The sequence below is a fragment of the Mustela nigripes genome, chromosome 16 (genome assembly GCF_022355385.1).
Source record: "Mustela nigripes isolate SB6536 chromosome 16, MUSNIG.SB6536, whole genome shotgun sequence".
Classification (NCBI taxonomy): domain Eukaryota; kingdom Metazoa; phylum Chordata; class Mammalia; order Carnivora; family Mustelidae; genus Mustela; species Mustela nigripes.
Genome location: NC_081572.1, coordinates 5,021,156 through 5,046,400, shown reverse-complemented (window position 1 = coordinate 5,046,400; position 25,245 = coordinate 5,021,156). Strand labels below are relative to the sequence as shown.

The 25,245-nt window shown below is 45.6% G+C and overlaps 1 protein-coding gene across 3 annotated transcripts in view; it reads right to left on the bottom strand.

Annotated features, from left to right (window-relative positions):
• RNF157 (ring finger protein 157) overlaps positions 1–25,245 on the bottom strand; it is an 80,429-nt gene that overhangs the window by 28,233 nt on the left and 26,951 nt on the right. The window lies entirely within an intron of this gene.

Genomic DNA, 25,245 nt, shown 5'->3' with positions numbered 1-25,245 from the left:
CTGGACAATAAACATTTTTTAAATTTTTTATTTTATTTTTATTTATTTATTTTAATATTTTATTTATTTATTTGACAGACAGAGATCACAAGTAGGTAGAGAGGCAGGTAGAGAGAGGGGGAAGCAGGCTCCCCACTGAGCAGAGAGCCCGATGTGGGACTCGATCCCAGGACCCCGAGACCATGATCTGAGCTGAAGGCAGAGGCTTAACCCACTGAGCCATCCAGGTGCCCTGGACAATAAACATTTTTTACACAAAATTCCGAGAAAACCCACTGGCCAGTCTTTGTAGCTTGGTGAAACTGTAGTATTCCTAGTTCTGTAGTATTCCTACCTCCTAGCGCTGGGATCAGAAATAGGACACCCACATGATCCCCTAACTGTACCTTCACAGATTTTTGCTGAATGCGGTTCTTTTTCTTGGGAAACATAATTTAACCTAAGGTACATCTGATTTTATGTGTTCAGTATGATTGTTGGTAATTCACTTGCATGAATGAGATGCTGAAGTAAACACATTTAGTCTCCGTTACGCGTGTTTAGGTCACCCACTTTGCGGGTATTATACAGCAATACTGACCTTATTCATTGATACACTACACGTATATTCTTTTAAAATATTAGGACTGTTCGTTTTTCTAATTACAAAGTAATACAAGTTCAAGCAGAAAGTTTGAAAAACACACAAAATATAAAATTGGCTACAATTTCACCACTTGGCAACACTAAGGTTGACTCTGTAGGATGTGTCTCTGCAGACAGGCGTCCAGCCTCGCATCCAGCCATCTACTCCCCTAACATCCTCTGTGTCTAGGCACAGTTTCAAACTGTGCCCACTGTTTTATTCTCGTTTTCACTTAGAAAGATGTGGTAAATGTTTCAAAAGTCTATAATCAGACAACATTATTACTGCATTGGAGAAAGGGACATTGTTTATTTAATCAGTTTCATAGTATTCAATGTTTTCCATTGGCTTTACACTTGTTTTCTTCTTTTTTTGCCGATACAGATGTTGTGGTGAGTGCCTTGTTCCTCCATTTCTGCGTGCTTGTTTGATTACTTCCTTAGGACAAATTCCTAGAAGTGGAATTACTGGATCAAAGAGAAAGCATATTTTTAAGACTTTAAAAAATATTTTGCCAAATTGTTCTCCAGAAAGCTGATTCCAGTGTTGCTCTCCCACTGGCAGCATATGAGGAGGCTTTTCTATAGGAAAGCTGCAATTTCTAGTTCAGATCCTATCTGTGACCCGTTTTCCCCACCCCCCACTTTCCTAGGCTGTCACACTAAAGGAATTTAAAACAATTTTAAAATAAGCTTAAGCAAAAAGTAATTAGGCAAGAAAATCCGACACAAATGCTAGTCTATTCTAAAGCCAAAATAAATGACTTTGGGATTAAAATTTTTTTCTGGAGTAGCAAAGTTAATCATACTCATTTACACAGGTACTTGGGAGTTACCCATAAATCCTACCTGAGTTTAAAAAAAAGAAAAGATGATTCTTCTTTCATTCTTTACCCTTCCCCGCCCCCCAAAAAAGAAAAACAAAAGGAAAGGGAAAAAGAAAGATGAGAGTTCTTCGTCTTCTACTTGGAGTAACCCTGGAGCTTCCATTCTCTGTCAGAAAGGTACTGGACCTTGAAGGTCTGGTCCTCTAGTCTCTGCACTAGTCTTTACCTAAAGCCTGTTCATCACTGAAAAGTGAAACAGAATTCTAGAAACTGCATGTAGATATCCTTCATGAGGCTGTTCAGTTCCTGTAGCCCAGAACAGTGTCTGAGAAATGGGAAGGCACTCCATAAGGCCATCTTGAGCTTGAGGCAAGAAGTCAGGATTGACCTTACACAAGGCCTGGCAGTCTTCCTCCACCCGTGGGCCTGGGGGTGGCATGTTTTGTACAAGATCGAAAAGGCCATTTCTTCCCCCTGACTGGCCTAGTTGTGTCGGAATACTTGTATCTGGGAGAAAAAACTCTGTTTGGTCCTTCCTTGTCACCACTCATTCTCTAACTTGGCGGATGCTTACTGAGTATCTATGACGTGCCAGGATCAGGCTGGGTTCTTTAGCTACGTACTTCTTCATCTTACTTTAACTGTGATAAAATACCCATAACATGTTCACCTTCAGCATGTTAAGCACACAGTTCTGCGGCCTGCTGTATTTACAAGTCATGCTACCATCACCACTCTCCACCTCCAGTTTCTTTTTAAAAAAAAATTTTTTTTTAAGATTTATTTATTTGACAGAGATCACAAGTAGGCAGAGAGGCAGGCAGAGAGAGTGGGGGAAGCAGGCTCCCTGCTGAGCAGAGAGCCCGATGCGGGGCTCGATCCCAGGACCCCGAGATCACAACCAGAGCCGAAGGCAGAGGCCCAACCCACTGAGCCACCCAGGCACCCCACAACCTTCAGATCAAATACATTCTTCTTTGGGGTGCCTGAGTGGCCCAGTTGGTGAAGCATCTGCCTTTGGATCAGGTCACAATTGCAGGGTCCTGGGATCGAGCCCCATGTCCAGCTCCCTGCTCAGCGAGGGAGTCTGCTTCTCCCTCTCCCTCTGCTCATGTGCACCCCCCTCTCTCAAATAAATAAATAAAATCTTTTTAAGAATAAAAATAAATTTAAGAAATACATTCTTATTTAATATGTTCAACACTAAGAGACATGTTTGCCGTGCACACCAGACTGACAGGTCCTCGAGGAGCTCGAAAATGGGTTGGTTGATTAGATAAACGAAGAATGTCAGGACTGACATCCTCATTTTTCAGACAAAAAAAACGATTCTAAAGATTTGTGTAATTACTGGAGATCCGGGGCTAACGAGTGGCAGCGTCAGGATTGGAACCCAGAACCGGGAATTGACTGCAAAGTCATGGCTTTCCACCATGGCAGCTGCCTCAGCTCATGCAGGGGACGCTGCTCTGATCCCGCGAGTTCTCCAGGAGCCTGAGCACAGTGCAGAGAGTCTGACACTTAAACACTCACTGCAAAAGATACCAAATCCTGTTCAGGTTCTGGAAGCCAGTCACAACTCCGGATTATATCCTTATGCTTAGCCAGCAGTTAAGACAAAAGCACACCTAATACCGTACTCCTTTCACATTTTAACTGGAGTATCTAAGGTCTTAGAGAAAAGCTTTCTTGGAGCACAGCAGGACAAAACCCTTTCGTTTGTAAGATCTAAGAGCACCGGCAGAAGACACGAACGTACGTTCAGGGTACACTGGTGCCAGAGAGCACTAACAGCAGCAGAAGCGGCCGTGGCTCACCTCCTGCCGAGCTGCTCAAAAGCGTGGCACTGATAGATATTTCTAGAACACAGTGGTTTCTCCGCGAAACTCTGTTTAAAGAACAAAGATGCGTACCCATCCATTCAACACCCGCACTTTGCCCTGAGTTCCGCGCCTCGGCTGGGATTCAGTGAGGGCGCAGGCCCCCTCTCTTGGTTCTGTCTGTAGGGCCCGGAGCTGCCATAGCTTGTATCTGGGCCATCACCCTCCCAGGACTGGCCTGCTGTGTCTGTACTGAAATTAGCCCAAGTCTCAGAATCATTTAAATCCTGAACACCTCAAGTCCAGGACAGGAGTATACTACAGGCTCAGCCAAATGCATTCCTTCAATGGGCCCCAGGGGACTGCCCATCCAGGTTCTGCCTGAACACTGAGCAAGTAAGTTCCTCTTAGGCCTTTTATCCCAGTGTTCATCCGTTTCCTGTTACACTTGCGTGACACTGGCCAAGTGCCACCTAGTGGCCAAATGAGGAACTGCACGTTGAGACTGAACGGAAGGTGAGAGGCTGAACGAGTGTGTGTGTGCACATGTATCAACCATGTAGCCTAGATTTAAAAAAAAAAAGAATTTATTTATTTATTTGTCAGAGGGAGAGAGAGAGAGAGAGAGAGTGAGCCGGGGGAGCATCAGGTAAAGGGACAGGGAGAAGCAAGCTTCCCATAGAGCAGAGAGCCTAATGCGGAGCCTGATCCCAAGACCCTGGCACCATGACCTGAGCCGAAGGCAGACACTTAACCTACTGAGCCACCCAGGTGCCCCGTCCTAGATTTTTTAAACCATTCTAATTTCAGATATTTTGTTAAACCACCCCAATAGATGCACTCAGATTTTGTTGTAGAAAATATGATCACAATGCCTATGAGGTTATAAAGTATCTTATTTTGGCTGTAAATTATTGGACAATTCCCAGTAGTCTATAAAAAGGACTACAGTCATTCAGAAAAATAACTAACTTCAATAAAAAGTTTTGTTTTTTTTTTAAAATAAAAACATAATTCAGGGCACCTGGGTGGCTCAGTCGGTTAAGGAACTGCCTTCGACTCAGGTTATGATCCCAAAGTCCTGGGATCGAGCCCCGCATCAGGCTCCCTGCTCCTTGAAGAGCCTTCATTCCCCCTCTCCCTCTGCCTGCCATTCTGCCTACTTGTACTCTCTCTCTGTCAAATAAGTAAATAAAATCTTTTTTTTAAAAAAAAAAACACATAATTTGCTAACATTTTCCATTGGCTTCAGGCAGGGTCATATACACATGGCAGCCCAGATATGGCCACTGGGGGCTCCTTCAGTTGGCTACTCTGTCCTTTGCGATGCCTCCATCATTTTGAGAGCACGTCCTTACTTTCTAGGGCCACAAGATATTCCAGGTTAATCTCATGTTTTTCTCCATACCTGGAACTGATCGTGTCTCCAAAGAGCCCGGGTTGTTTTTAGAGAAGTCTACTTCTTACCATTCTGTACTCACTAATCTTTCACTAATGAACACTTGATCTGTTTCTAGTTTTCACTATCATAAACAATGATGCCATGAACATTCCTTGAAAGGAATCTTAATAGGAAAAAAGGCCGAAAAATGGGGGGAGGGAAGGGTGGAGGAGAAAAACAAATTAAAATGCACTAATTCAGTTTTTATTTTGGAAAGAAAATGCTCCAAATGCCAAAACCCTGCTTTCAAAGAGAAAGGAGATCATTTTAGACAATCTATAATTAAAATAGAAAAGTACTCATTTTATATATTAGCAGATATGTAATATTTGTGCCAAAGAATCAAATAATAGTTACTATGGAAACCAACATCTGGGGTCGTATGAATAACTCATTTACAGCACTACATGAATGCTTTCTTTTATAGATTATAGGGCTTTTATATTTAAATTTCACTTCCTTTTCATTTGGTGTCTGCTTATTTTCTCAGTTTTCTCTACTTCCCCTCTTCTCAGATGTGTAGTGTGTCCAAGACTTACCAGTGGGTATTTTTAGACTGGTGATGCTTTAGAACATTTTCTTAAATCAGCGTCAGGGGAGAACAGTTTAGTCTTGGCTTGAACGCTGTGAAATGAATACAGATTTGCCTATTTAACCAGCTGCAGCCCTGAGACAGACTGTATTGTGCCTGCTGTAGACCAGAACGTCAAATGTGCTATATTTACAGCAGTAAAACCCCTTTTCACTGATTTCTCATCCAATCCTCGTGGGGAGTCAATCACCAGTGTAGAAAGACCAGTGATCACAAAGCTGACAACATGCAAGACACTCCTCTCACGTATATCAAAGATGGGAGGGAGACACTAAGAGGGTGTCACAAGATGACCTTAACACAAAGATGCTCGGCGTCCAGGTTTGGTTACCAAAGGAATCAATCCAAGAAGGCAGTCTATTTATAGTCTGTTAACTCCTCCGCAAGATCCCCTGGCAGGAAGCCCACAGGACCAATGTCATGGCGATGTGACATCACATCTAATGTTGACCTTTTCCAAAATATTTATACCCTATGATGAGATTATTCTTAATTAACCAATCCTCTCCAATCACCCTAATAGGTGATTAAAAAAAAAAAAGCATGAAAAATCCACTGCAGAGTAAAGCACCCACCATAAAATCACACAGATCTGGGTCAATGACCATTGCTGTGTACTGCTTTGGTGACAACTGAAACCTACTTGACTTTCAGTTCCCCACTGATAGAAAGCTCTCGCCAAGACACTCCGCCCTCCCCCCACAACAGGACCCAGATAAAGCCCAACCCACTCATTCTGTGCTTCTAAAATAAAAGTACCTTTCTGAAGATGAGCTGTTTTTAGATAGAAAGGATTTTGCTTGACACCAGAGAATTTTAAGGGAGGGGTTATAATTTTCCCCCTTCTAAAAGGGAAAATAGAAGTGCTTTTATTAAAGTGGCACAGTCATCTTTTCCCTCTGGCAAGTTGGTCAATAATGACTAATGGTCAGAGAAACGACTCCTTTCAGACAAGCACTCCATTCTGAACGCCTGACTTCCAGATTTCATCTGGTCGAAAGACTCATAACCTAGCTCACAAGTAAGAATCCACTTTTAAGTGAGAGATCTCTCTCAGAAAGAGAGTCTCTTTCTGAGACTAAAAATAGCCAGGTACAATGGATATATAAAGAATGTGCCCAGAGAGACAGGCACCGGTATTAGTCAAAATAGGTATTTTAAAACATAGCACACATATTTTTTTTTTCTGTCCCCAAAGAAGTGTATGAATGTCACCGAGTGTTAGTTTTCCAGTCATTTTTCAACAGGCCAATTACTAAGATGGGCAAGAGGAACAAAGGCTTCTTCATTCCTTATTTCAAAAACAAAAAACTGTAAGCTGGTCTTCAAGTTAAAGGGGTCCTTCTGTGCTCCCACTGAAATATACTGACTCTAACATGACATAAATAAGGTCTAAGATTAATTATAAGAGTTGTCAAGTCTCCTCTCATATTCCTGGAGAGAAAATACGCTCTGGCTTGAGAAAAAGGACAACAGTATGAAATGCAGAACTAGGTACGTTTACAAGCCAATCAATGACAGGTTCTCAGCCCTGGTGAGGCCTGGTGAGTTTGGCGAGGCTACCGATTTGCCGATACAGCCCTAGGAAGAAAGCGGTTACTCTGAGTCAGTAACCCTACTGAGTAACAATAAAATAAGTAATCCTTATTTTCTTCAGCTAACCTTGAGATTTGGAAACCCCATATAATGAGCATATAATAAAAACCTATGGCGTATGTCTGGGTAACTTTAATTTCTAAGTTATTAATATTATGATCCGGATTCTGCAGCTAATTTAACAAGGTGACATTTGCTCCACTCTGCCCTGCTAAACTTCTAGAAGTTTTGAGAGCTCTGTCTCTTCTTCAGCCAGCTTTAACAGCAGCAACTACCCAAGGTTATAGAACCCAACTGAACTACCTAACTTGGCTCGTACGAAAGCCTTAGCTCATTTAAGTGTTACATATAGTGAAATCTAGCAGCTAGAACTATAACCTTTATAGGCTGAATACAGAAGGTAAATCTCAGAGACAAAATGCACTCCAGCTCCAAGGTCGACTTTTGTCACTGGCTTCCCTCTCATTCTGTGTTCCAACCCATCCCTTCCTTGGCCTCCTACTTGAGATCTCCGCCTCTCTCCATGTCTGTCCCCTGTCCCTTCTCACTCCATGTCTGTCCCCTGTCCCCTCTCGGCCCATTCTTGCAAATCTCCACTCCTTCAGCTACATCCTTTAAAATCTCCAATTTTCCCTCTTCTCAGCAACTGTGTCTCTAGGGCTCTTCCTCTTTTTACTGATTTCCCCCGAGCTATCAAGACCCTGATCTTCTGATCGCCTTTCAGGGCCTGTCGGGGTGATTCCAGTTCATCCAGAATAAATAGGTGTCCTGGCATTAACCATAAGCTTTCTGAGACTAAAAATAGCCAAGTTCCACGTTTCAACATAGTACAAGACAAAAGATGGTACAATGGATAATAATTCCCCAAGAAGCAATATACAGTCACATCTCCTAACATCGCTAATCTGACTCCTAGGTTTGTAATTCTTGACCATTAATACAAAGATTCTTTAAGCATTAGTTAATAACCTGTTAAGAAAGCATAGCTCCCTAATTAAGTGGGAAGTCAAAAGTTCAGCAAGGATTTAGTGACTGGCTTCTAACAAATGAATTATGGAAAAGGAAAGATATATAGTGGGTAAACCTGACAGACACCACCTTGACCAAGTGATCAAGGTCACCATCAGCAGTACTGAGCCGGGCTATCAGAGCACTTACCACCTGGAGTAGCCCTGGGCGCCTGGGTGGCTCAGTGGGTTAAGCGGCTGCCTTCGGCTCAGGTTATGATCTCAGGGTCCTGGGATCGAGTTCCGCATCGGGCTCTCTGCTCAGCAGAAAGCCTGCTTCTCTCTCTCTCTCTCTCTCTGCCTGCCTCTCCATCTACTTGTGATCTCTCTCTGTCAAATAAATAAATAAATAAATAAATAAAATCTTTAAAAAAAAAAAAAATCTGTAGCCCTGGTGTGATCACGAGAAAACACCCAAAAACCCGAACCAAGGGAAGTCCTACAAAATAGCTAACCAGTACATCTCAGAATTGTCAAGGTCATGAAAAATAAGGAAAAACCAGGAAACTACCACAGATAAATGGAGATGGGACAGGAGGTGATGTGGAATCCTGGATTGGAAAGAGAGACATGAGTGGGAAAACTAGTGTGGTCCTAATGAAGTCTGTAGTAGTTGATTCCATACCCCTCCCCCCCCCCTTTTTTTTTTTTTTTGGTTTGGGTTTCTTTGTGAAAAGAAAGCTGAGTAAAGTCTGGAGTTTTTGAAAAAAAGTAGTAACGCACCCATGCTAATTTTTAGTTTGGCTGAACGGACCAGGGCTGTGTAAGAGGTTATTCAGCAAGAGAAATGCTAAGATGCGCTGGAAAGCAGAGGACCTCACAGTAGAAGGTGTAGGTCTTGGCTCTTGCACTACTGGTCATATAATTTCCGACAAATCACTCTACCTCAGTAAATCCCCACTTCCTTACCAGTAATATGTGCTTCCTATTTGTACCTCATAATTTGTGAGATTAAGGGCTCTATTAATCAAGGTCCAGTTAGAAAATAGAAACCACACCAGTTATTTTAACAGAATTTAAGATAACGCACTGGTTCAATGGACATTAGAGAACAAAAAACACACACACACACACACACAAGAAGGGGACCCTAAGCTGACAGAGAGTGACCTCAGGAAGCAGCTCCCTCCCCTCCAGGGTTGGGGAGAGGTGGAGGTTATCTGATCTCAGACACCAGATGAACCTGGGACTCGGAATTTCTCTTTTCCTTTTTAAGTATAGTTGATAGAAACTGAAGACGACACAGACCAATGGGAAGACAAATGTTCCACGCTCGTGGATTGGAAGAATTAACACTGTTACAATGTCCGTATTACCCAAAGCAATCTACCAATTTGGCACAGATCCTATTCGATTTCTGAGGGGGACCCTTCTGCTCCCACACCCTTCCAGCACCTCCCGTTGGCGGAGTCTGGCAGCACTGCGGGTCATGGGGAAATGGGACCCCTGGGCCCCAGCCCCAGCATCTGGGAAGGTTAGAGGCCGGCAGACAATGGCTTAGCTATTAATTATGAAATAACTTTGGAGACCATGACCTCTGCCCATGGGTTCTTATTATTATCATTACTTCTGTGAACGGCTCAGGCCACCCGTGCTCTGCTCTTTTCTTTAAACATATGTTAAGGTACCGGTTAGCTGAGGATATACATTCATGGTGTTTCCAGCATTTAAACTGTGAATAAACAGAAAAACGGCTAGGGACTACGTTCTCTTCTTGTATGATAGCAACCTTTATGCAAAGCTCATTAATCAGTGCTGCCTTCTAAAGACTGACTTCTGTGATGACTGAGGCTGCCATCTGACCTGATGGGCCCGGCAAGGCCATCTTACAGGTGGCAATAGGGTGCTTCTTGGGGACGCTAGTCTGAACATGTAGCAAACTGTTATTGGACTCAGGAATCTTTGACTTTTATAGAATTTGTAGAAGAGTTTCATTATAAATTAAGGCCACCATGCACCTCTTTAAAATCTTGAAAAAAACTAACCAAATTTTTCTTTGAAATGCAACAGCAGTAAGCATAGTTTCCCGTAAGGCGGCGTGTCCGACGACAACAGGAAACAGGGGTGAGAGTGTACCCTGAGCTCCAGTATGTTTCAAAGAAATTTCGAGGAAATTCCTACAACACAGATGCTTTAGTTTCACTGCCGAATACCACAGCAGATTTCTGTGTGCTGGTTTGTTAATAAACGGCACTAGCCAACAAACCACAAGTTCAAGTGTTGTAGAGGCACTTTCCAAGTCAGCAAACTTATGTCATAAAGTTCCTTTCTCAGAGCTTCTGTGAAACTGTACAACGTGTGTATCACGTCCTCCCCGTGTGTGCGCATGTGTTTGATCTTCCTGTGAGATTATAAACTTGAGGGGAAAAATTCATGTTGCACTTGTCTTCGTATCACCCAGAGTGATTAGACCAGAACATGGAGAAGACCGGAATAGGTATGAATACATCAGCGAGGTCTTCATAAGAGCATAGAAAGGGCCCATGATGGCTCTCGGGATCCTACCTGCCCCTCAGGCTAAGTGGCAGGCTAGCACCGAGAGTGTTCGCAGAGTAACTAGAAAATACACGCCGCCAAGTGTTTTTTAATAAACTTTAAAAAACTTAACTTTAACTAGGAGCTAAGAGTAGAGAATGGAAAAGAGACTATTTAATAAAGTGATGGCAACACCAGGAGCTAGAAGACCCCATTTCAGGCCTTGGTTCTTGCATTTACTGATCAGTGAGACCTCGGGGGAGTAATTTATCGTTTCTGGGTATCAGTCTCCTCATCTGTAGAATGGGAGTTACAGCCCTCGTCTATCTCCGAGGGTAATTAAAAATCAAATAAGAAATGTTTTAAGGTTCATACAGTGCTATGAAAATATTGGTGATCATCAGTGATCACTTGTGATTTTCATTAGTGATAACACTATCTTCTTTTTTTCAAAAAGATTTTATTTATTTATGAGAGAAAGAAAGAAAGAGAGAGATACGGTAGGGGGAGGGGCAGAGGGAGTGGGACAAACAGCCTCCATGCGGAGTGCAGAGCCCGATGTGTTAGGACCCTGAGATCATGACCTGAGCTGAAACCGAATCCCATGCTCAACGGACTGAGCCAACCAGGTGCCACAATAACACCATCTTCTTTAGAGAATTCTACCTGTAATACAGTTGCAAATGCAAGAAGACCTCAGATTTGAGCGGGCTCATGGCCAGACCCCCTGTAATAAAGTGAGTCAAATCAATGGGGCATGAAGGGAACAAATGCTGTTACAACTTGCTCAATGCAGGATTGCCATAAACGTTTAATTTGTAAAACAAAACAAAACAAAACAAAAAAACAAAAAAACCCCTCAATATCTGGGGTGCCTGGGTGGCTCAGTGGTGAAGCATCTGCCTTAAGCTCAGGTCATGATCCCGGGGTCCTGGGATTGAGTCCCGCATCCGGCTTCCTGGTCAGCCTGCTTCTCCCTCTCCCGCTCCCCCTGCTTGTGTTCCCTCTCTCGCTGTCGCCCTCTGTCAAATAAATAAATAAAATCTTAAAAAAGCAGAAAACAAAACTCAGCATCTGCGAACCGCAGTAAGATGAAGCCCCATGAAACAAGTATGCCTGTATTTAGAGAAATGAACGTATGAATCATACATTAGCAATTAGGTAAATCTCGCTTATCTGTGAATCCCAAAGCACCTGGAGGAAACAGCATTAGGATGTATCTCATTTTGTTGTGACCCAGGAGAGCTGCTGCAAATCTGCCACGTGCCCTACCGGAATTCAACCTCTCCAGGACAGCAGGCTCTTGGGGAGACATAGAAATTCCTACCACGGTGACTGGAAGGCTCTTTTGAGGTTCTCAGCTTATGACTGGAAGATATGGGAGAAGCAGTGGGAGATACTCTGTAGTGTGGAACAGGAGGTAAGCAAGGTTGCGGCCCTGGCGATCTAACAACCAGGACTTCTACGACATGACCCCGAACAACCCACGAGCCACTGAGGAAAACCAAGCACAGGACCGCACAACCAGCCTGTGTCCTGCAGGGAGACACGCGCACCTGCTGTTGGGGAACTGGGGTTACTGAAGGCGGCGGAGGGTTGCCCATGCATTGGTCAGGCTGCCCTGCACCCCACGAAGCACCCCTGTGCACCCCAGCTCTGCAACTCTCTCCGTGGTGCCTGCCCACGGGCAGGGGCTCCCTGAGCGACGCTGAGAGCAGGCCTTGGAGACAGCACTGGTACGTCTATCAACCACGATTCCTTTCTCTCTTTCTTTTTAAAGATTTTATTTTTATTATTTATTTGAAAGAGAGAAAATGGGAGTGGGGTGAGGGGCAGAGGGAGAAACAGACCCCCTGATGAGCAGGGAGACCAACACGGGGCTTGATCCTGGGTCGCCCTGGGATCATGATCTGAGCCAAAAGCAAATGCCTAACCGACTGAGCCACCCGCCCCCCCCCCCACTGCTCCATTTTTTTCTTCTTTTTTAAAGATTATTTATTTATTTATTTGACAGACAGAGATCACAAGTAGGCAGAGAGGCAGGCAGAGAGAGAGGAAGGGAAGCAGGCTCCCTGCTGAGCAGAAAACCCGACTCGGGGTTTAATCCCAGGACCCTGGGATCATGACCTGAGCCAAAGGCCGAGGCTTAACCCACTGAGCCACGTAGGCCCCCCGCTTTTTTAAAAGTCAGGTTTATTGGGGGCTCCTGGGTGGCTCGGTGGGTTATGCCTCTGCCTCTGGCTCAGGTCATGATCTCAGGGTCCTGGGATAGAGCCCCACGTTGGACTCTCAGCAGGGAACCTGCTTCCCCCTCTCTCTTCCTGTCTCTCTGCCTACTTGTGATCTCTGTCAAATAAATAAATAAAATCTTAAAAAAAAAAAGTCAGCTTTATTGAGATCTAATTTACATGAAAAGAAAATTCACCATTTTTAGTGTACAGGTCTTTGAATTCTGACAAACACATACAGCCATGTCATCACGATCATAATCAAGGGACAGAACACTTCCATCACCCCTAAACGTTGCTTCAGGTCCTTCTGTAGGCAGCCCCTCCCTGCACCCCAGTCCTGGCAACCACGGATCTGTTTCCTAGTCCTATACTTTTGCCCTTTCCAGATTGACAAGACACATTCTTCACAATGCTTACATAAAATACCCAAAGGCCTCTGTCAGCTCCCATACAACACTGTGTGCTCCGTTGCCACCCGAGCCTCTAGTGCATGTTAAGAGGGGAGAAGCCAGGCTCGAGGGTTTGAAGGGCAACAAAATTCACTGGGGCTTGGGATGCCAATACACCCTCTCCTGAAAGCAGGATACATCCGGGTGAGATGGGAGCAGCTCTTACAAGTCCCCAAACAGACCTCATTTTATTTTATTTTTTTTAATTTTTATTTTTTTAAATTTATTTTCAGCATAACAGTATCAGGCCTCATTTTAAATCGTCCCTGTGTAAACATCCTAGTTTCCTCTTCCATGATGGTACGGCACAGGACAGAACTTGATTTCCTTACAGGTTAGATGCGCTTCTGGTGTTAAAGGAAAACAGGAATTACAGTAGCTGGGGCTGAATATAGATGAATAAGAAAACTCTGTTAAAAGCTAAAAACTTGAAGTTTCAATAGGATGTTCTTCTTCCTGTCAGATCTGGCTTGACCTCACATTGAGTAATTCGAGTATCGCGAAATACTGGACTTTTACTGAATCCTGCAGGAAGCACTCAGAAGCTGTGCCGGGCTTCGGATAGGGTTCGGGTTCTCTATGTGACCTGAGAAAGCTGTTCACTAACACCACAATCACACTGTAATACATGAATATATCAGATCGCCACATTGTGCATCTGAAACTTACACAACGCTCTATGTCAATTATATCTCAATGAAAACACATAAGTTCAAAGAAAAAGAGACAGCGAAAGGCAAGCAGAGAGTGGGAAGAGACATTTGCAATATATTTATCTCAGAAAGAACTATTTTCTTAGTAGTTCCTTATAAAGAAAGAAAAAGCAGATAAACTAACAGAGAAACCAAACAAGCTAACAAAAAAGATTTGAACTAGGGCGCCTGGGTGGCTCAGTGCGTTAAGCCTCTGCCTTCAGCTCAGGTCATGGTCCCAGGGTCCTGGGATTGAGTTCTGCATCGGGCTCTCTGCTCAGCAGGGAGCCTGCTTCCCCCCTCCTCTCTCTCTGCCTGCTTCTCTGCCTACTTGTGATCTCTGTCTGTCAAATAAATAAATAAAATCTTAAAAAAAAAGAAGAAAAGAAGAAAAGATTTGAACTGGTGCTGCACAGAGCAGTAGTAAACATGTGTAAGCGTGCTCGACCTCATGAATCATTAGGAAAATAAGAATTAATCCTACACACTCACCAGGATGAAAAAGATGGAAAATAGTAGGGACTGGGGACTCTGAACCATGCTGGTTGGAGGGAAATTGGTGTAATCGCAGTGGAAAGCTGCTCAGCGGTCTTGACAACAGCATACTCCCAAACTGAGGCAAGGCCAGTCCCAGGCACACTTGGAAGATGCCCGCATACACGCGGCCCATGAGATCCATACACCAGGACGGTCTCAGCAGCACTATTCATCGTAGCTCCACACAGCAGCATGCTGAAGGCTACAAACCGTGTGGGTGAACCGTGGGATACCACACACACGTGGGATACCACACACGGAGCACTGCACGACACAAAGAAACAATGACTCTACCTAATGAGACCAGCAAATCTCACAAACGTTCCGAGTAAACGTTCCGAGTGAAAGGAACCAGATGTGAAAGGGCACATGTGTATGGTTCTGCTGACCTAACGATCAAATCAGGAGAGAAGACGGGATAGCGGTTACCCTGAGGGGTTGTGATAGGAAGGGGGATCTGGGGAGCTTATGGGGGTCAGGCCACATTCTAGTTCCTGATCTGGACACTGGTCATAGAGGTGTGTTTGCTTTGTGAAAAATCAAGTGTATATGTAGGATCTGTTACTTTTCAGTGTATCTGTTATACATCAAAAAGTATCACTTTTATCTTTTAAAAAAGATTTTTATTTATTTATTATTTGATAGGGAGACACAGCGTGAGAGGGAGCACAAGCAGGGGGAGTGGGGGATGGAGAAGCAGGCTCCCCACTGACCAGTGACCCTGATGTGGGGTTTGATCCCAGGACTCTGGGATTGTGACCTGCGTCAAAGGCAGATAGATGCTTAACAACTGAGCCACCCTGATGCCCCAAGTATTTTTTAAAAAGACTTATTTAATCTTTTAAATAAGATTTAAAAGATTAAATAAGGGGGGTGGGGGGGGGAAGGCTCCCTGCTGAGCAGAGAGCTTGATGTAGGGCTCGATCCCAGGACCCTGAGATCATGACCTGAGCCAAAGGCAGAGGCTTTAACCCACTGAGCCACCCAGGTACACACCCAAGTATCATTTTTAAAAAGGACAAGCCAGCCCTCTATAAATAGATCTAGAATGATCTCCTAAGATGTGCTACTCAATTAAAAAGCAAGGAGAGAAAACAAGCGAGAGCGGAAGTGAGGAGCCGGGCAGTGATGCTCTCACACCTGTCGCCCGCCCTCACTGCAATTATGAACCAGGAGCCTCCTAGTTCAGGAAAGTGGCCCTGATTTCTTGTTCATCATACCACCACGGGGCCGTCAGCGGCCAGGGAGACGTGGGCAAGGGCAGACAAAAGGCCAGGCCCCTTGCCTCCAGGCCGGGAGACTCTGCGGTACAAGCTGTACTCCGAAGCTCTCCCGAGGGACCAGGCTGAAGCGAGTTTCTGCCAAGACCACCTCGTTCGTTGTTCACTTTTGCTCCCCTGCCCCCATCTGGCTTCTGCTATCCCCATTCCCAGGAGAGCCTTCCTTCAACAAACAGCTCTCACAAAGATCTCCGTCTCAGGTTTGTTTCTGGAGAAGCCGGTATCTGCGGGTGGGATGTGGGTAGGTTACCCACCTGCCAGATGGCGGGGAGGACCCACCGCCCAGATGGTCCCTGGCGCGTCTCGGTGGTGGGACACGGGGCCGGGGATGCACAGGCTGGTTTACGGGGTCTGGTACAGGAAGTACAGGAGAAATGGAGACAGTAAAACTGTAGAAGTGGGCGGCTGTCATTAGGAGCCATCCATTCATCGAAAAGGGAAAAAGCCAGCCTCGGATACAGCAATCAACAATTTAAGGCCAACTATGACAGGCGGCCAGACTCCTGGGGCAATTTTCAAAGACAGTCATCTCTTACAGGCACGGGACCTCACTTTAAGGAGTGGCCACCCCAAAAAGAAGGCTGAGCTCTCAGCCCAGGTTAACAAAGTTGGGGCCCTGATAGGGAAAGAGTGGACTCTGGAGAAGGCTTGAGAACGGGATGCCTGTGTACATTCACTTGAGAACCACGAACCCCAGATTCCCTGGGCCTGCCACGTGGCCACTCCCTCTCCTGGGAAGACAGGGGAATCCCCTCTGAGGATGACACAAGGGTCTCAGACAAGTGCTTGACAAGACAGTGCCTGCCCTATAAAGGCGCTGCCCCACTTCCCGCCTGGCCACAGGCCATAATTACGGTCAAATCTTAGTATTACTCACCTGGGCCCTGCTAGGCCTGCTAAGAGAGGGGGAGTCATTACGCCAAAGGTATGCAGGTCCAGGCTAACACAGGCGCGGGTCAGAACAACACATGTGGGAGTGGTCTCAGGGTGCCGGCCAAGGGGTGTGGAGTATAAAGCCGGAGGAGGGAGAGCCTGCTGCTATGAGGACATATTCTCGTGACACAGAATTAACACCGTGGAAGGGCCCTGGGTCTAACATGGGCTGGGGAAGGTGGCCTCATGGGAGCTTAGAAAAGCAACGGACCACACTAACGGATTCCAGAATCTGGCACAGCAGTGGTTGGAAGGAAAGATCAAAAGGCTTAAAGAATAGGCATGGGAGGATGGGTCCGCCACACAGCATGGGAAAACCCACTAGCAGGCCACGTCCTTTCGGGGGCTCTGGAAGACAGTCCGGCCGCCAGCGCCCAGACTGCTGCTTATGCTGGTTGCCAACCTAAATCCTGCCTCACGTACCAGGGCCACGTCCTCATTCCCACGGCAACCTGAGTGAGACTTGCATCAAATCTCATGTGGCAGGAAGGCAGGCGAGGCCCCTCCATCTAGGCCTGGCTCCACAGCCCTCTGGATGGGAAGCTTTCATTAGAATCGTCTGGACCACACCGACCTCGTCTCGTTTAGCTGCCTCAGTGTCTTCCCTCCTCAGCCTTCCCTCCAACAGCCTCCAAGATGTTCTCATTTCCTGGCTGTTGGAGAAGTTCCTTAGTTCAGGGACTGCATTTTACCTGCCTTTGTGTCTCTGGTGTTTAACATTAGCCTGGAATATCAGAGGTGTTCGATAAAACAGTAAACGAGGGGCATCTGGGTGGCGCATCCCCTGGGCATCAGATCCTGATCTCAGGGTCGTGAGACTGAGTCCCACTTCGGGCTCCGTGGTCAGTGTGGAGTCTGCTTGGGATTCTCTCTCCTTCTGCCTCTGCCCCTTCTGCTCTCTCTCTCTCAAAATAAATCTTTTTTATTTTAAATGGTAAATGAAAGGGAAAGAGTGATTGAGTCAATCAATCAAGGGTTTGTGTCACGGGGAGGGGAAAAAGATCCCACACTGGGCACAGCCTGATGATTAGTACAGAAAACCTTAGCCAGCACAGACGCCGGATTAAAGGTAAGAACAGAAAACGATTTCCTCCTTCTCCTCCTCTACTTCCCTCTCCCTTTTATAATTCGTTCTCTTTTATAATCCAAACTGATTTTGAGATGCTTACGCAGAGACGGTAACCCACTGGAGGCCGACGGCTGCTAAAAACTCCTGTTCCTCCTCCGTCTCCAGCAGAGCTTCTTCTCCAGAGACTCTCTGTCCTCTCTGTCATTGTTTCGGGTCACATGGCAACCCCTTTCTATAGCTTTTCTTTTTAAGGTTTTATTTATTATTTTTAAAAGATTTTATTTATTTGACAGAGAGAGAGAGATCACAAGTAGGTAGAGAGGCAGGCAGAGAGAGAGGGGGAAGCAGGCTCCCTGCTGAGCAGAGAGCCCAATGCGATGCGGGGCTCGATCACAGGAGCCTGGGATCATGAGCTGAGCCGGAGGCAGAGGCTTAATCCACAGAGCCACCCAGGTGCCCCATTATTTAATTTATTTGAAAAGATTTTATTTATTTATTTGTCAGAGAGAGAGAGCACACACAACCAGGGAGCAGTGCAGGCAGAGGGAGAGCAAGAAGCAGGCTCCCTGCTGAGCACAGAGCCCGATGTAGGACTCGATCCTGTGTGGGATCTGGGATCATGACCTGAGCTGAAGGCAGACACTTAACCGACTGAGCTACCCAGTGGTCCCTATTTATTTATTTTAGAGAGAGGGAGAGGAAGAGAGAGAATCTCAGGTAGAGTCCATGCTCAGCATGGAGCCCGACACAGGGTTCGATCTCTTGACCCTGAGATCACCACCTGAGCTGAAATTAAGAGTCGGACGCTTAACCAACCGAGCCACCCAGGCGCCGCACTTTCTATAGATTCTTTCCATATAACCATACCCTGAAGTTTACACATCAGAGAGAAAACCTTGGTCCCTGTCTTACATCTCAAATTGAGGCAGTAGGTCTAATACGCAACACCCTGTTTCCCTAGCGAGAGAGCACAAGCGGGGGCGGGGGGGGGGGGGCAATGCAGCACATTTAGCGAAAGGAAGGAGCAAATTTAGTTGATGTTTTTGTATTAAAAAAAGAAATCAAAGCAGTAGTTTCAAACTATCTTCCCCAAGATACTTATTAACGACAAGAAGAAAGACGGTAACTCACCATGCAGAAACCCGTGGGGAATTCTATCTCCAAAAAGCTATTGTTTAACCAAGTGATACGGATGCAGTCAGGGTCGGGCACAGGGAGAACCTCCCAGGCACCCGCAATGCTCCGCTTCTTGATCTGGGCGGCCGGTACAGATTGTTTGTTTAGTTTCTTTAAACCGTAGATATATGGTTCATACACTCACACACAAATATTTCACAATTCTCAATGAAAAAATGAGAAGAAAAATAATAGAAAGTAAGTTAAAAGGAGTGGTTTAAAAAGAAAAAAAAAAAAGAAAAAGACCAGGGGGCGGGAACAGCCATATCAAAGGGTCTGACTTCTGCAGCCACCCTTCCTGAGGTCTTTGTCACTAGAGACGTCAGGGTCGCACCTGGCTGCACTCGGTGACGTGGCTTGCTGGCCTCCGTCACACTGCTGCCTGCCCAGGGCCACAGGACCCCGTTCCTTTGTTGATTCACCTACTACAGAAACCCAACTCTGTAAAACAGAGGTGTCAGGTCAGAAAACTCCCAGAACAGAAGAGCAAAAATACCCTTTTCGAGCCAAGGAGCAAATTCTTGGACCCAACTACCTTCCAAAGTTGTCTTTTTACACTACAATTTATTTTCCAAAGGTATAGCTGACTTTGCACCGGCTGTCAAACAACAACAAAATATATTTATCTAACAACAACAAAAATATATATCTTTCCCGCTCTCCTTTAAAGGAACAAGCTTGGGGCGCTTGGGTGGCTCAGTGGGTTAAGCCTCTGCCTTCGGCTCAGGTCATGGTCTCAGGGTCCTTGGATCAAGCCCGGCATGCCTGCCTCTCTGTCTACTTGTGATCTCTGTCTGTTAAATAAATAAAAATAAAATATTAAAGGAACCAGCTTTTTTCTTGTTATCTCTGGAATCAAGAGCGAGTTGAGGGACGCCTGGGTGGCTCAGTGGGTTAAAGCCTGTCTTCAGCTCAGGTCATTATCTCAGGGTCCTGGGATGGAGTCCGCACGGGGGTGGGGGGGCAGGTCTCTGCTCAGCGGGGAGCCTGCTTCCCCCCTCCCCTCTCTCTGCCTGCCTCTCTGCCTACTTGCAATCTCTGTCAAATAAATAAAAATCTTTATAAATCTTTATATTTTTATTTATCTTTATAAGTAAAGATAAATAAATAAATAAAAATATTTATAAATTTTTAAAAAAGAGCGAGTTGAAATTAACTCTAGAGGGGTACATTCCCGGCCCCTTGGTAAACCATGTGACTCTTGATCTCAGGAGCCTGAGTTCAAACCCTGCGTTGGGTGTAGCGTTTACTAAACGAACAAACTCCATCTAGAATAAAATCTACCATTTGATTATATTCTCTTGGTATTTGGAAATATGACAATGTTATCTTCACATTGCAAAATAATGTTTGTTTACATATGCAATATTTATTCACTATGTGGCAGGAAGCAACCTTCCCTAAAGAAGGCATTTGAAATAATTTCTTCATCTTTATTAAGTATGAAAAGTACTATAAATGGAATAAGTTTTTGGCAAGAATATAAAAATGAATTAAATTTCAAAACTGAAGTCCTACAATGATTTCATTTATATAATTTTCTAAAACTGGTGAGTCAAGTCTCTGTAAGCTGAGCCCTTTTATTCCCATGTGTGCGGGGAGAGTGAGTTATTTTATTCTTTAAAATTTATTTGAGAGGGAGCGAAAGTAAGGGAGATCAGAGGGAGAGCGAGAAGCAGACTTGCCATCAAGCAGAGAACCTGATGTGGGACGCGATCCCAGGACCCTGGGATCATGACCTGAGTTGAAGGCAGATGCTTAAAGCACTGAACCACCCACGGGCCCCGAATCGAGTGTTTCTACACATAAATCATTGTGTATTGACACCAGTGGGATGAAGCTACCTGGCTCCAGACCTCACCATGCTTATTCTGATCTTTTTATTGTTCGCCACAAGCCCCCGACCCCACTCAGGAGGCCACACCCTTCCTGTCGTTACTGTAGTAAACAACAAGACTGTTAGTTTATGAATTTCACCAACTTTCCTACTCCATGTATTTTCCTAGAACTGCCTCCTCCCCTGCTCAGCAGTAGTCCCTTTTCCTATTTTTACAGAAAATTTAAATGTTTCTGTTTTAAAAATAACCATGTGTTCATTAGGAAAAATTCAAATTCAAATGCATATTTATATAGAAGAATACAAAGTCAGAGGAGTCAGTGCTTGCTGACGTACGCTGAGTTACCACTGAGACAGGCTAAAATGCGTCGTTCTCAAACGTATTTTATGTACCTACAAATATAAACCACAAACATACGTATATCGTGACACACTGTTGTTTTGATCAGAAATGGAGTCAGATCCCACATTATACATAACAACTTGCTTTTTTCAGCAAACCATGTGGTCCTGGACATATTTTCATCTCAGTGGGTACAAATCTACTTTATTTTTGGCTGAATTATCAGTTCTTAGGGTAGACACACTATAATTTATTTAACAATTCCTGCCTGATGTGAGCAAAGCCCACGTCTGGTGTCAAGAGGAAATCAGCGTTGTAGCAGAACATAAAGGAAAGGACTGTGTTGCTCCTGTATACGGAGATTCAGAGAAATGAAGTCACTTGAGCAAAAGGTCTGCATAACTAAAAATGTAAATACTGCCAAATTAAATGTCAAACACAGTTGTGGTATAATTTATAAAGGAAGGAAGAAAGAAGACAGCGTGCCAAAAGCAAATAACTCAACCTACAAGGCATGCCCACCCCCCACAGGAAAGAGGCATGTTCCTGCCTTGAGCTCTCCTATGTCCTCCTAAAAATTCGTATGTTGGAGGCCTAACCCGCAATGGGACTGTATTCAGAGATGAGGAGGTAATTTGGGTTAGATGAGGCCACAGTGGTGGGCCTCTCCAATGGGATTAGTGCCCTTACAAGGAGCCAAACAGGGAGAGTGCACTCTCTTTCCAGCATGGGAGGACCCAGTCAGAAGAAGACAGTCACTTGCAAGATGGCCCTCACCAGAACGAAACCTGCCAGCACCTTGATCTCGGCCTTCCCAGCTTCTAGAACTCTGACCAGTGAATACATGTTGTTTAGGCCCCGGTTTATGGTTTTGTTTTGTTTTTTTAAGATTTTATTTATTTATTTGACAGACAGAGATCACAAGTAGGCAGAGAGACAGGAAGAGAGAGAGGGGAAAGCAGACTCCCCGCTGAGCAGAGAGCCTGGATCCAGAGGGGCTGGATCCCAGGACCCCGGGATCATGACCTGAGCCAAAGGCAGAGGCTTAACCCATTGAGTCCCCCAGGCGCCCCAGTATCTTCTTGCTTAACTAAAACCAACCACTACCTAACTGGCCCCTCATCTCTTCTCTTTCCAATTCATTCTCTACGCCTTGAGGCACTTAATGTTCTGAAAGGTCAATCAAATCACAGTAGCTGTCATTAGAATCCTTAAAATGTATCTGCAAGGTAGGTATTTTTATAGATGGGGAAACTGAGGCTCACTCGTGGCCAAGACCTTAGCCAACACCATGAAGCTACTCAGAGGCAGAGCAACTCATGACTGTGACCTTCTTTACGGTCTTAACAAAGAAAGGCATAAACTTCTCAGTACAATTCCTCATGACCCTTCCCACGCGGGCCCAAGTGTCTTTCCAACCTCGCCTCCCGCAGCGCTGCTGGTGATCCAATCCGTACGGCCTCCTCACCATTCTGGAAGCCCAACAGGCACGTCTATGTCTTAGTTCTTCCTCACTTTGCTTGTTAATTCTGCCTTAGTGCTCTTCCACGTGGGAAAGCCTGCTCAGCCCGCCTAGTCCAGAGCCGCCTCTCAGGGCCAGTGCCCTGGGGAGAAGGCGGCTTCACTCCTCTCCGCTCTCAGAGCACTGTGGCCCCGTCTCTCCCATAGAACTTACCAGATCACAGGGGCAGTCACCTGCCGCATCCTACCATGAGCGCCTCAGGGCAGGGGCCAAGCTTTTTCCATCTTTGCAGTCCTGGTTGCTAGCGCAGTATTGGACTTGCAAATGCTTATCGAATAAATGAACGGTGCCATGACTGACATAAAGCTCTATGTGTGTAAAACTCTGCTTCACAGATGGATACACTGTCAGGTTCCTTTAAATAACTTGCTCTCGGGGCACCTGGGGAGCTCAGTCAACGAAATGCCGGCCTTCAGCTCAGGTCATGATCTCAAGGTCCTGGGATCGGGCCCCACATCGGGCTCCCGGCTCAGCAGCGAGTCTGCTTCTCCCTCTCCCTCTGTGGTATCTCTCGCTTTTGCTCTCTCTCAAATGAACAAAAAAATAATAATAAAGTACTTGTTCTCCCTGCACATATGGGAATAAAAGGACTCGAGTTACAGAGCCTTGATAGGGTATATCTCTATTAGGAGGAGATAACCCTAACCCTAACCCACCTGCGTGCACCTTGGCTCTGAAGGCCAGCTCGGCCGCCCTGGCTGCAGGGGCCATGACGAAGAAGCCGTCCCAGCAGCCCAGGGACAGAACACACAAGATGATGTGGAGCACTGGGGGCTCCACTAAAACTCCACTGCTTTCCTCAAACGTGAGAGGATATGTCTGAACTCAGGAAGAGTTAAGGTCCCACTTGATTCTCAGTTCACTGAGCCTCTAAATAACTTAGAGTTTCAGTAGTAATTGACCTTGACTACAGAAGATCCGGCTCAGGAAAGGAGCAGAATATCAGCACTGGCTCTTCACCACCCAGGAAAAGGAAGGGTGTTCTCTAGTTAACATTTTGTCACTGGGATGCACAAACACAGCAATCTCAGCTCCTCTACATGCAGGGATTGGAACAGAAAGACCTCCAGAAGCCCTGTTTGCTACTTAAGACACTTACTTAAAGGCCAGTGAATGTTCTCTCCACCCGAAACTGTCAGTAGCTGCGTGAATAACCGACCCGACGGGGTAGCAATGTGGCCGCTGTCGCTCTGTGCTCCTTTTCATCCAGCAATTCCAAGGCATTTTTTAAGCATTACATTCCTATAAAGTCAGAACTCTCCCCGTTTATACTGGGTAATTTGAGAGCCTTAGTGATAGATTTGCCAAGGCTGCAAAGTGTTTTATGGTAAGATGTAAACAAAACCTGAAATCTTGATCCCAGTCTCTCTTCAACCATCCTTTTTTTTTTTTTTAAGATTTTATTTTATTTTTTAAAGATTGTATTTATTTATCTGACAGAGAGAGACAGCGAGAGAGGGAGCACAAGCAGGAGGAGTGGAAGGCTTCCCACTGAGCAAGGAGCCCGATGCAGGACTCGATCCCAGGACCCCAGGATTGAGACCTGAGCCGAAGGCAGACGCCTAATGACTGAGCCCATTCAGGTGCCACAAAGATTTTACTTATTTGTCAGAGAGAGAAAGAGAGAGGGAGCACACAAGAAAGGGGAGTTGCAGGCAGAAAGAGAAGCAGGGTCCCCACTGAGCAGGGAGCCCAATGCAGGACTTGATCCTAGGACCCCCGGATCATGACCTGAGCTGAAGGCAGACGTTCAAGTGACTGAGCCACCCAGGCGCCCCGGCCACCCTTCCATGTATATGCACACTCTGGTTCTTTGTATCTGACACTTAGGACTTGACACTAAATTTGACTTTGAAGGGTTACAGTAAGCAGTAGATTAGCAGGCCTCTGGTACAAACTACAGGCCGAGTGATATGTCTGCAGGAGATACTTTTTAGTCCGATCATTCAGAAATGACCGGAAAGACCACAGGTCCCATAAGCCAGGGAATCTATGGTATCTGCTTGATGCCTTTATTTATTTATTTTTTAAGATTATTTATTTATTTATTTGACAGACAGAGATCACAAGTAGGCAGAGGCAGGCAGAGAGAGAGGAAGGGAAGCAGGCTCCCCGCTGAGCAGAGAGCTCGATTCGGGGCTTGATCCCAGGACTCTGGGATCATGACCTGAGCCGAAGGCAGAGGCTTTAACCCACTGAGCCACCCAGGTACCCTGCCTTTATTTTTTTTTTTTTTAAGATTTTATTTATTTATTTGATAGAGAGAGATCACAAGTAGGCGGAGAGGCAGGCGGGGTTGGGGGGAAGCAGGATCCCTGTTGGGCAGAGAGCCCGATGTGGGGCTCGATCCCAGGACCTAAGATCATGACCTGAGCTGAAGGCAGAGGCTTAATCCCCTGAGCCCGCCCAGCGCCCCTGCCTGATGCCTCTAAAAGGCTGTTCTTTTTCCTCTGCAACCAGATGCCTAGTCATTCCCCCCAGGGACATGTTTCTAGACAGTGGAAGTCACTTCCTCGGAACTCAAGCTACAAGTCCATCCTCAATCTCTGGGCCACCCCCCCCTCCCCCACCTAGGGGGTGACGTGCAGGAACAGCAAAACACAGAGGTCACAGCAGCGGATGGAATTACACACCACACGGCCGCTCTCTCTCGAGAGCTACTCCAAGAGAACACGTCCCTACCACTAGGTCTACTTTTAGATCTCTCTCCGCATCTCACAGTTTGTACCTGATGACCTACGAGGACAGGCTCAGCGACATGACGTGGGCGGAGTTCCTGAGCTCACCGGCCCTG